Genomic DNA, 1,714 nt, shown 5'->3' with positions numbered 1-1,714 from the left:
GATGTGATGACTAAGCAGCTAAATGAGTTGAAAATAGAGACTGAAGCGCAATTAGAAACCATGAGGCACACAGAAGTCACTGATAAAAATCTAATCAGGCCGGGCGTGGTGGCTCACATCTGTAATCCCAGCACTTTGGGAGGCTGAGGCAGGTGGATCACTTGAGGCCAGGAATTTGAGACCAGCTTGGCCAACATGGGGAAACTCTGTCTCTACTAAAAATACAAAAATTATCTGGGCACGGTGGTGGATGCCTGTAATCCCAGCTACTTGGGAGGCTGAGGCAGGAGAATCGCTTGAAACCCGAGGGGCAGAGGTTTCAGTGAGCCAAGATCACGACACTGCAGTCCAGCCTCGGTGACAGAGTGAGACTCTGACACACACACACCAAAAAGAAAATCTAATCAAATATATGAAGGGGAACTTTTATATTATTATAATTAATGTGGAATAAAAATTAGAAAATAGACTAGGAAATTAGAAAAATAATAAGTAATATGGAAGACAAAATATCCAGTATAATAACTTCTATAGAAATAAAATTATTTATTTCTAATAGAAGAAAAACATCAAAAATGAAAGTACATCTTATAGCATACTTTTTTTTTGCTTGAAAAAATTCACAAGTATTTACTATCAATCCATGTTAATCTTTAAACTGGATATGAGTGATGAGTTCATTATTAACAGGTTTACACAAAGGGATGAAAAGAGAAGTAGAATTTTGCTGAAATAATTTACAATTCATTAGAAATTTACAATAAGATTAATTACTAAATGTAGGCAGAAGGTGGATCACCTGAAGGTCAGGAGTTTGAGACAAGCCTGGCCAACATGGTGAAACCCCCGTCTCTACTAAAAATACAAAAAATTAGCCGGGCATGGTGGCAGGCGCCTGTAATCCCAGCTACTCAGGAGACTGAAGCAGGAGAAATCCGGGAGGCAGGGGTTGAAGTGAGCCGAGATTATGCCATTGCACTCCAGCCTGGGCAATAATAGCAAAAGTCTGTCAAAAAAGAAGGGAAGAGAGAAGGAGAGAGAGAGAGAGAGAGAGTGAGAAAGAAGAGAGAAGAGAGAGAGAAAGGAGAGAATGAGAGAGAGGGAGAGAGAAAGAAAAGAAAAAAAAGAGAGACAAATTCTCAAATATGAAAGAGCGTGTCTCTGGCTGTGGAAAACAGGCATGTTTCCGGCCCTGTGTAAGTCTCAAGCATTGTTCTCTCTAAACTTTTCAGGTGGTTTTCTCTGGATTTTGATAGTTTCCTCACACACACGCACTGATTTCTACTTAACTGAATATTCTGGATGAATCTTTTGAGATCTCTGGATTTTATTTTATCGCAGTTTTCCCTTCTCCTGTACTCTTTTTTATGAACTCTAGCTATCTTGACTTCTTTGAACTTCTAGCTGTGTCTCCTCACTTGGAGTAGATTTCCTGGATTTCCCAGTCCTGTGCCATGGCCTATTAACATTCTCTAAGCAATAAATTGGGGCAGTCATTAGGCTTACCTTGTCCATTTCCCTAGTCGACTGAGACAATGAATTATTACTATCAAGAAAAAATGAGTTGTCAATACACAATGTAGGCAGGGAGAAATACATTTAATCTCAGAATATAATCAAGGATACTTCTTACTACTCTAAAGCTTGTGGTAAAATTAATAGAAAATTCAAGAATATATTAAAAGCATGATTGTTAATAACACAAATTCTCCAG

This window comes from Pan troglodytes, chromosome 22 (assembly GCF_028858775.2).
Source record: "Pan troglodytes isolate AG18354 chromosome 22, NHGRI_mPanTro3-v2.0_pri, whole genome shotgun sequence".
In the NCBI taxonomy this organism is placed as follows: domain Eukaryota; kingdom Metazoa; phylum Chordata; class Mammalia; order Primates; family Hominidae; genus Pan; species Pan troglodytes.
This window is presented reverse-complemented; position numbering follows the sequence as displayed.